Genomic DNA, 10,496 nt, shown 5'->3' on the forward strand with positions numbered 1-10,496 from the left:
CAAGGTTTTATCTCCAGCAGCATGCGTCATTAACCAAGGAAATTAGGACTGTGTTTCATGGACGTTTAAGAAAGAGATTATTATTATTGTCATTCATTGTCATTTACTGTTTATTATATCAAGTTATACCTGCTAATATGCAGTAGGTTGTTAACCTATATTCAAATTGTTAGTATTAGTAATACACATATAGTTATTTTATTCATTTATGTATGGCAACACATGTTCATACTTCTATTGTAATTTTATTGTATTTTAATAAATGTTAGCAACTATTCATTGGCTTTATGACATCAATAGAATATTAGATCTGCACTTTTGGATAATCATTTGATGAGCGCCCAGCAATATAAAATTTTGGATCTATTCTAAAGGGAGGGATACCCTTAGCAGGTGCAGCTCTCACAGACCTTGGTAGGAGAGCGCGGTTCCACATTATAATATTTTGCTTTTAATCCTGGGAATCTGCAGCACTCTTATCTTTAATTTAATTCAAAATGACTAACATTCAATTCAATGACCCTTTAGGCTTAAGGAAAAAGCGGGAAGACAAGTCCTTACTATTGACACTATCTAATAATCAACATCTTATATCTACAAATGGCAAGGGTACTAACCATTGTCTTCAACTTTTAGAATTTGATAAATTATTACAGAAAGAAATGCGGGTGTGGTGGGACATATTTTACATGGAACAATACCAAAAAGAACATCTGATACCTAGAGGCCTTAAAATTAAAAAACCCGCATCCAGTTATAGGAACAATACGAAGTTCATGGAACAATGGCAGGCAATATTGGATCACTGCTCTGAAAAATTGATGATATTACTTATGGATCAACACAAGAAGCATCTAAAACAATTAGAGAACGATATTACATCAATAGATCAGGATCTTAATTCCCTTAAAGATGATCCTGTCTATCTAAACCTAATTACAGTCATGAAAACAAGGTTGGATAGAAAAGAAACAGAGATCATAGATAAGAAAAAATCAAAATATGTTCGAGACAGATTTGGGGTTAAACCTAGAACACAGGAAAAATCTAGAACACAGGTTAAACCTAGAACACAGAGACAATCCAGAACACAGGGACAATACAAAAAATCCCAAAACAAAGCCATTCTTGTAATACCAATTTCTGGAATAACTGATAAGGGTAAGTCCAATAAGAGATTACCATACAAAAAACTAGGTCTCACATATCAACAATACATGACACTGATACATCATGATACCAACACCATACCGATGACCACAGAGAATGGAAACGGGAATAATACTGGTGTTAGTGACTCATCTAACACCACATGCAGTATATCAAATTCTGATTACTGTAAGCTAGCTATGCAGTCATTCGAGCAAGGGTGGCTACATGATATCACGACACATTCAGTTTCTACTACTGATATTGATACTCCATTGAAGATACCCGCCAGACCCCATTTAGATACACCTATCCTGATCAGAGAACATGACCATACTTTGTATTCAACACCATTGTCTAAATCAGACCAGGATAATACAGATATAGGGGATATACATATTGATCCCTCAAATCCCCTGACCCAAATTAGTCATTTTTTAGGACTGGGCCCAAGGTTCCTAGGTCTGAGCCAGAACAACACGAGACTACAAACGCTAAAAAGAAAATCAGAACAATTAGAAGAGGTAGAAGAGGTGGTCATGGACGCAAACAGAGAGGAAAGGAACACAACATCTCCCCGATAGGAATATTTAACCTCAGTGGCCATATACTTACATCACACGAAACCAGTGTATTAAACAAAGGCCTTAAGTTTGCCCCCACTAATAGACTGAATAAGTTTGAAACCTTTATAGACATTCACAAATATGTTAGGAAATTGACCCTCAAGAGATACTATGCTAAAACTCCAGCAGAAGCAGCAATGAAGCAAAATACCGACCCATACAAACATACGAATCTTAAACCCCCCTCTACATTCTATCCGAAGCAATCCAAAAGTAAAGAAATCACAACATTTGAGACATTAGTATTATCGGATTTAGAAAAAATAAAAGAGAGGAAGTCTCATACACATATGAATCTTACTAATGAAGAATGCAAAGCCCTGAAAGTCTTACAAGATCTAGATACAGTGGTCATTAAACCAGCTGACAAGGGAGGAGGGATTGTTCTTTTAGATCGAGCTGATTATGTAGCAGAACTGACTCGATTGCTATCAGATACTGCAACATATCAACGGTTAGACACTGACCCAACAGCAGTCTTTTCTATGAGTCTTAAGGACATATTGAAACAGGGTCTAGACAGAGGCATTATTACCCTTAACGAGTTTAATTACATCTACAATAAAGACCCGATTATCCCTGTCATATATTACCTCCCGAAAATTCACAAGCATGTGACAAAACCACCTGGGAGACCGATAATATCTGGTATCGGTTCTCTAACAGCCAATTTGTCTCACTATGTTGATATGTTCCTGCAACCATATGTGAAAACACAAGAAGCCTATCTGCAGGACACCACACATATCGTACAACTTCTTGAGAACATTACGTGGAACAACGAATATTGGTTAGTCACATGCGATGTATCATCGCTCTACACGGTCATCAGGCATGAATTAGGATTAGCTAGCACCAGATTCTTTTTAGAATCAGACTCCAGTCTCACCCGTCAACAGGTTGAATTCATATTATCTATTATTGAATTCATTTTGTATCATAACTACTTTTGGTATGAGGGGGACTACTACCTGCAGATGCAGGGAACCGCCATGGGTACCAGGTTCGCACCCAGCTATGCGAACCTCTATATGAGTTATTGGGAGAACGGATTCATCTGGACCCAACATAGCTGGAGTGCGAACCTGGTATTCTGGAGGCGATACATTCATGATATTTTGGTAATTTGGAAAGGGACAGAACAAGCCTTGCTTCAATTTCTTGGATATATTAACAACAATGAGTTTGGTTTAAAATTTGTGGCTAATTTTAGTCAATCATCTGTACAATTTTTAGACCTCGAGATTTTTATCAAAGAGAACAAACTAATGACAAAAACATACCGAAAAGCTGTTGACGTCAACAGTTTCATCTTGGCTAATAGTAGTCATCATCCGAACTGGCTACGCAGTATACCATTTAGTCAGTTCACTCGTGTTAGACGTAACTGTACAGCAATAGAGGATTTTATTGAACAAGGTAAAGATATGCAGCAACAATTTCTTGACAAGAAGTATGACCCTCACATAGTTGGCCAAGCCTTTAACAAACTTCAGGATACAGATAGGAGTCAGTTACTTAAATATAAAAGCGAAAATAATAGCGGTAAGGAGGAATCTACACGATCCACTACACTGAATAATGATAGGATATTCTTTGTGTCTAACTATTCCCAGGAATCAGATAAAATTAGACGAATCATCCAGAAGCATTGGTATATTCTGCAACAGGATGACATACTGGGATCCATATTACCAGTTAAACCCTGCATGTCCTTCAGGAAAGCCCCTGACTTCAAACAAAAACTAACTTCCAGCTATATCCCTAAAGAAGAACAAAATAAGATTGGTAACTGGCTACATAACACCAAAAAAGGATTTTACTACTGCGGACAATGCTCGAACTGCACAAGATTAAGGTGCAGGAGCACTAGGCCAATCACAGAGTATCACTCTGAGGTCAGTGGTAAAACATATCAGATTAAGAAATTCATTACCTGCAATAGTAGGCATGTTGTCTATCTACTACAATGTAATTGTGGCAAACAATACGTAGGTAGAACCATTAGACTCTTAAAAGAAAGGATTAGAGAACATCTGAGGAACATAACTATTGGGTTTGTAAACCATCACGTGTCCAAGCATTTCAAAGACACACACAACTGTGAATATGAAGGGATGTCATTTATTGGAATTAAGAAAATTAATAAAAATTGGAGAGGAGGGAACCTGACGAAATATCTAAATAAAGAGGAAACAAAGGCTATTTATTATTTGAAGACATTGGCACCTAAAGGTCTCAATATTGAATTTGACCTTTCTCTATGATGAATTTATAGATTCCAGCCATATTCCACTTGGATAGATGGGTAAGTGTACAGTGAGCATGGTACAAGTGGGTAATGGGAATTTAAATTTACAGCCATACCTCTCTGGTTATGCCCAATCCCAGTCGACCTTGGAAGCCAAGCAGAGAGGGCCAGGTAAGTAATGGGATAGGAGACTACCTATGAATACCCGGTGCTGTAGGTTCCTCCCCATCCCTCACGCTTTCCAGTGCTATCTGCACTACACCCAGACCAAAAACAAAAGTGGATTCAAAAGAGGAATCAGATTATAGAACATGGGATCCTCCTAAATGTCATCTTATCACTGTCAAATATCATACTTGTTACCTCAATTTTCATACTTGTTCCCCTAATCTTTATTATGAGCTATCATAATTAGCATGTGCAAAATATATATACCATTAAGCCCTTAAGGATCACGGTTATTTCCATATCTTGTCATCTATATATAAAAAATGGTTTCCTTATGCTATTGCAAACAGAATCTGTTTACAAAAGAATCTCTGTTGTACATTCAATGTTTATATGTCTATATATTTATTTCTATATATGTTTTCATTTAATTCATGTATTAATATCATTGAAATGAGGTAATTTGTGACAACTACAATATGACAATGCACACTGTTTAATGCTGCATGTATTTTGAGGATACATATAAGACAGTATAATATCATGCTGACTGAAGTGACTATTAAAAGCATAAATATACCGCATTCATTGCGTGCATAATGAGCTGTATTATACGAAAACAAAGACTGGGGCACTAAAGATCTGGGAACCTATTAGGTTCAACCCCAGCATATTTAAATCACAGGACCATAGACGTTCACAATAGCCCTTGAGAAAGTCCGGAGCAGGACGAAACGCGTTGGGACTCCACCCACTATCATTCTATTGGCCCAAAGCAATATCCGGAAGTGACGTCAATACCGGAAGTGTGTTTGCGCTCCACAGTGGAACGCATCGACAGCCGCTAACAGCAGCGGCGTGATCACCCGCTGCTGATCTATCTCCCCCTTTCTTTTTTTCTCCTTTTTTCTTTTCTCTTTTTTCGGTTGGGACAAGTTGTTATTAGTATTTTGACTGCGGAACATCGGGACATAAAAGTGGATTCACTGCGCATTCTGGACCTACACTTATTCCAACTACAAACCGCAAGTATCATATCATATCGCATGGACTAACACATTTTGAGAGCCTAATTCATTCATCATAGCGGATATATTGATGCCAAGCGTGACGGATACTCCTTTTGTTTCGGAAGTTTCCTACCTTCATGGGGACTGTTAATAATTATATGTTGATATCATACAAGGTTTTATCTCCAGCAGCATGCGTCATTAACCAAGGAAATTAGGACTGTGTTTCATGGACGTTTAAGAAAGAGATTATTATTATTGTCATTCATTGTCATTTACTGTTTATTATATCAAGTTATACCTGCTAATATGCAGTAGGTTGTTAACCTATATTCAAATTGTTAGTATTAGTAATACACATATAGTTATTTTATTCATTTATGTATGGCAACACATGTTCATACTTCTATTGTAATTTTATTGTATTTTAATAAATGTTAGCAACTATTCATTGGCTTTATGACATCAATAGAATATTAGATCTGCACTTTTGGATAATCATTTGATGAGCGCCCAGCAATATAAAATTTTGGATCTATTCTAAAGGGAGGGATACCCTTAGCAGGTGCAGCTCTCACAGACCTTGGTAGGAGAGCGCGGTTCCACATTATAATATTTTGCTTTTAATCCTGGGAATCTGCAGCACTCTTATCTTTAATTTAATTCAAAATGACTAACATTCAATTCAATGACCCTTTAGGCTTAAGGAAAAAGCGGGAAGACAAGTCCTTACTATTGACACTATCTAATAATCAACATCTTATATCTACAAATGGCAAGGGTACTAACCATTGTCTTCAACTTTTAGAATTTGATAAATTATTACAGAAAGAAATGCGGGTGTGGTGGGACATATTTTACATGGAACAATACCAAAAAGAACATCTGATACCTAGAGGCCTTAAAATTAAAAAACCCGCATCCAGTTATAGGAACAATACGAAGTTCATGGAACAATGGCAGGCAATATTGGATCACTGCTCTGAAAAATTGATGATATTACTTATGGATCAACACAAGAAGCATCTAAAACAATTAGAGAACGATATTACATCAATAGATCAGGATCTTAATTCCCTTAAAGATGATCCTGTCTATCTAAACCTAATTACAGTCATGAAAACAAGGTTGGATAGAAAAGAAACAGAGATCATAGATAAGAAAAAATCAAAATATGTTCGCGACAGATTTGGGGTTAAACCTAGAACACAGGAAAAATCTAGAACACAGGTTAAACCTAGAACACAGAGACAATCCAGAACACAGGGACAATACAAAAAATCCCAAAACAAAGCCATTCTTGTAATACCAATTTCTGGAATAACTGATAAGGGTAAGTCCAATAAGAGATTACCATACAAAAAACTAGGTCTCACATATCAACAATACATGACACTGATACATCATGATACCAACACCATACCGATGACCACAGAGAATGGAAACGGGAATAATACTGGTGTTAGTGACTCATCTAACACCACATGCAGTATATCAAATTCTGATTACTGTAAGCTAGCTATGCAGTCATTCGAGCAAGGGTGGCTACATGATATCACGACACATTCAGTTTCTACTACTGATATTGATACTCCATTGAAGATACCCGCCAGACCCCATTTAGATACACCTATCCTGATCAGAGAACATGACCATACTTTGTATTCAACACCATTGTCTAAATCAGACCAGGATAATACAGATATAGGGGATATACATATTGATCCCTCAAATCCCCTGACCCAAATTAGTCATTTTATAGGACTGGGCCCAAGGTTCCTAGGTCTGAGCCAGAACAACACGAGACTACAAACGCTAAAAAGAAAATCAGAACAATTAGAAGAGGTAGAAGAGGTGGTCATGGACGCAAACAGAGAGGAAAGGAACACAACATCTCCCCGATAGGAATATTTAACCTCAGTGGCCATATACTTACATCACACGAAACCAGTGTATTAAACAAAGGCCTTAAGTTTGCCCCCACTAATAGACTGAATAAGTTTGAAACCTTTATAGACATTCACAAATATGTTAGGAAATTGACCCTCAAGAGATACTATGCTAAAACTCCAGCAGAAGCAGCAATGAAGCAAAATACCGACCCATACAAACATACGAATCTTAAACCCCCCTCTACATTCTATCCGAAGCAATCCAAAAGTAAAGAAATCACAACATTTGAGACATTAGTATTATCGGATTTAGGAAAAATAAAAGAGAGGAAGTCTCATACACATATGAATCTTACTAATGAAGAATGCAAAGCCCTGAAAGTCTTACAAGATCTAGATACAGTGGTCATTAAACCAGCTGACAAGGGAGGAGGGATTGTTCTTTTAGATCGAGCTGATTATGTAGCAGAACTGACTCGATTGCTATCAGATACTGCAACATATCAACGGTTAGACACTGACCCAACAGCAGTCTTTTCTATGAGTCTTAAGGACATATTGAAACAGGGTCTAGACAGAGGCATTATTACCCTTAACGAGTTTAATTACATCTACAATAAAGACCCGATTATCCCTGTCATATATTACCTCCCGAAAATTCACAAGCATGTGACAAAACCACCTGGGAGACCGATAATATCTGGTATCGGTTCTCTAACAGCCAATTTGTCTCACTATGTTGATATGTTCCTGCAACCATATGTGAAAACACAAGAAGCCTATCTGCAGGACACCACACATATCGTACAACTTCTTGAGAACATTACGTGGAACAACGAATATTGGTTAGTCACATGCGATGTATCATCGCTCTACACGGTCATCAGGCATGAATTAGGATTAGCTAGCACCAGATTCTTTTTAGAATCAGACTCCAGTCTCACCCGTCAACAGGTTGAATTCATATTATCTATTATTGAATTCATTTTGTATCATAACTACTTTTGGTATGAGGGGGACTACTACCTGCAGATGCAGGGAACCGCCATGGGTACCAGGTTCGCACCCAGCTATGCGAACCTCTATATGAGTTATTGGGAGAACGGATTCATCTGGACCCAACATAGCTGGAGTGCGAACCTGGTACTCTGGAGGCGATACATTGATGATATTTTGGTAATTTGGAAAGGGACAGAACAAGCCTTGCTTCAATTTCTTGGATATATTAACAACAATGAGTTTGGTTTAAAATTTGTGGCTAATTTTAGTCAATCATCTGTACAATTTTTAGACCTCGAGATTTTTATCAAAGAGAACAAACTAATGACAAAAACATACCGAAAAGCTGTTGACGTCAACAGTTTCATCTTGGCTAATAGTAGTCATCATCCGAACTGGCTACGCAGTATACCATTTAGTCAGTTCACTCGTGTTAGACGTAACTGTACAGCAATAGAGGATTTTATTGAACAAGGTAAAGATATGCAGCAACAATTTCTTGACAAGAAGTATGACCCTCACATAGTTGGCCAAGCCTTTAACAAACTTCAGGATACAGATAGGAGTCAGTTACTTAAATATAAAAGCGAAAATAATAGCGGTAAGGAGGAATCTACACGATCCACTACACTGAATAATGATAGGATATTCTTTGTGTCTAACTATTCCCAGGAATCAGATAAAATTAGACGAATCATCCAGAAGCATTGGTATATTCTGCAACAGGATGACATACTGGGATCCATATTACCAGTTAAACCCTGCATGTCCTTCAGGAAAGCCCCTGACTTCAAACAAAAACTAACTTCCAGCTATATCCCTAAAGAAGAACAAAATAAGATTGGTAACTGGCTACATAACACCAAAAAAGGATTTTACTACTGCGGACAATGCTCGAACTGCACAAGATTAAGGTGCAGGAGCACTAGGCCAATCACAGAGTATCACTCTGAGGTCAGTGGTAAAACATATCAGATTAAGGAATTCATTACCTGCAATAGTAGGCATGTTGTCTATCTACTACAATGTAATTGTGGCAAACAATACGTAGGTAGAACCATTAGACTCTTAAAAGAAAGGATTAGAGAACATCTGAGGAACATAACTATTGGGTTTGTAAACCATCACGTGTCCAAGCATTTCAAAGACACACACAACTGTGAATATGAAGGGATGTCATTTATTGGAATTAAGAAAATTAATAAAAATTGGAGAGGAGGGAACCTGACGAAATATCTAAATAAAGAGGAAACAAAGGCTATTTATTATTTGAAGACATTGGCACCTAAAGGTCTCAATATTGAATTTGACCTTTCTCTGTGATGAATTTATAGATTCCAGCCATATTCCACTTGGATAGATGGGTAAGTGTACAGTGAGCATGGTACAAGTGGGTAATGGGAATTTAAATTTACAGCCATACCTCTCTGGTTATGCCCAATCCCAGTCGACCTTGGAAGCCAAGCAGAGAGGGCCAGGTAAGTAATGGGATAGGAGACTACCTATGAATACCCGGTGCTGTAGGTTCCTCCCCATCCCTCACGCTTTCCAGTGCTATCTGCACTACACCCAGACCAAAAACAAAAGTGGATTCAAAAGAGGAATCAGATTATAGAACATGGGATCCTCCTAAATGTCATCTTATCACTGTCAAATATCATACTTGTTACCTCAATTTTCATACTTGTTCCCCTAATCTTTATTATGAGCTATCATAATTAGCATGTGCAAAATATATATACCATTAAGCCCTTAAGGATCACGGTTATTTCCATATCTTGTCATCTATATATAAAAAATGGTTTCCTTATGCTATTGCAAACAGAATCTGTTTACAAAAGAATCTCTGTTGTACATTCAATGTTTATATGTCTATATATTTATTTCTATATATGTTTTCATTTAATTCATGTATTAATATCATTGAAATGAGGTAATTTGTGACAACTACAATATGACAATGCACACTGTTTAATGCTGCATGTATTTTGAGGATACATATAAGACAGTATAATATCATGCTGACTGAAGTGACTATTAAAAGCATAAATATACCGCATTCATTGCGTGCATAATGAGCTGTATTATACGAAAACAAAGACTGGGGCACTAAAGATCTGGGAACCTATTAGGTTCAACCCCAGCATATTTAAATCACAGGACCATAGACGTTCACAATAGCCCTTGAGAAAGTCCGGAGCAGGACGAAACGCGTTGGGACTCCACCCACTATCATTCTATTGGCCCAAAGCAATATCCGGAAGTGACGTCAATACCGGAAGTGTGTTTGCGCTCCACAGTGGAACGCATCGACAGCCGCTAACAGCAGCGGCGTGATCACCCGCTGCTGATCTATCTCCCCCCTTCTTTTTTTCTCCTTTTTTCTTTTCTCTTTTTTCGG

General features: G+C 37.5%; 2 pseudogenes; both read left to right on the top strand.

Annotated features, from left to right (window-relative positions):
- Positions 1-4,128: 4,128 nt before the first annotated feature.
- On the top strand, positions 4,129-4,246 carry LOC142136339 (5S ribosomal RNA; annotated as a pseudogene).
- Positions 4,247-9,504: 5,258 nt separating this feature from the next.
- On the top strand, positions 9,505-9,622 carry LOC142136340 (5S ribosomal RNA; annotated as a pseudogene).
- Positions 9,623-10,496: the final 874 nt, after the last annotated feature.

Source organism: Mixophyes fleayi, chromosome 1 (genome assembly GCF_038048845.1).
Source record: "Mixophyes fleayi isolate aMixFle1 chromosome 1, aMixFle1.hap1, whole genome shotgun sequence".
NCBI classification, from domain to species: Eukaryota; Metazoa; Chordata; class Amphibia; order Anura; family Limnodynastidae; genus Mixophyes; species Mixophyes fleayi.